Source organism: Primulina eburnea, chromosome 6, assembly GCF_022965805.1.
Source record: "Primulina eburnea isolate SZY01 chromosome 6, ASM2296580v1, whole genome shotgun sequence".
Taxonomy (NCBI): Eukaryota; Viridiplantae; Streptophyta; class Magnoliopsida; order Lamiales; family Gesneriaceae; genus Primulina; species Primulina eburnea.
Window position 1 is genome coordinate 18,866,783 of NC_133106.1, and position 1,034 is coordinate 18,867,816.

General features: G+C 44.0%; 1 non-coding gene across 1 annotated transcript; it reads left to right on the plus strand.

Moving 5' to 3' along the window:
• Nucleotides 1-642: 642 nt before the first annotated feature.
• Nucleotides 643-749, plus strand: LOC140835589 (small nucleolar RNA R71). The gene has a single exon (XR_012118912.1). It is a non-coding gene; the product is annotated as a small nucleolar RNA R71 (small nucleolar RNA).
• Nucleotides 750-1,034: the final 285 nt, after the last annotated feature.

Genomic DNA, 1,034 nt, shown 5'->3' on the forward strand with positions numbered 1-1,034 from the left:
TGATTCTCTAACCCCTTTATGGATGCATCCTGATTCTGAAATCTCGTCTCGGTTGCTGAAATAAATTTAGTCATCATTTGCTCTAAATTTGACTTCTCCTCCCTAGGCGGTTCTGGCTTGAATCCTTGGTGCATCCCATGTGGTGGACCTCTTTGTTGGCGGTTTTGGTTGTTTTGACCTCCCCACGAAAAGTTTGGGTGATTCCTCCATCCCGGATTATAAGAGTTTGAATAAGGGTCATTTCTAGGACGGTTCTGGAATCCCACGTGTTTTGCTCCCTCAGGCACATAGAATGGATTGCCATCTTGGCAATCCTGCACGTCATGCTCACCTCCACACTTATCACAGAAAATCTCTTGCAGACGCATAGCCGATCCACTCGCACTCATCCCATCAATCTTTCTGTTCAAAGCCTCTAACTGTGCTGACACCGCAGACAAATCAGTAACTTGATTAACTCCAGCACCTCGTTTCTGCCTATCAGAATGAGGATGATAGCTACTAGCAGCCATCTCCTCCAATAATTCATATCCTTCCTCAGCCGTTTTTCTCAGCAAGTTACCACAGGCAGCAGCATCTATCATGGTACGGTTAGGAGTAAGCAGACCGTAGTAAAAAGTTTGAACAACTAACCCAAGAGGTAGCTCATGGTGTGGACATCTCCTCAATAAATCCTTGTATCGCTCCCACGCCTCGTAAAGTGACTCAAGCTCATATTGAGCAAAAGTAGTAATGTCGGCTCTCAGCTTCATAGTCTTCGACGGAGGAAAGTACTTGATCAGGAATGCCTTCGCCATATCCTCCCATGTAGTGATAGACCCTACAGGCAAACAGTTTAACCACGCCTTAGCTTTATCTCTTAGTGAAAATGGAAATAAACGCAAACGAACAGCATCATCAGACACAGCATTAAACTTAAATGTATCGCAAATTTCAAGAAAATCAGCTATATGAGAATTAGGGTCGTCAAGTGCACTTCCCCCAAATTGAACAGTGTTTTGAATCATCTGAATGATAGCTGGCTTGATCTCAAA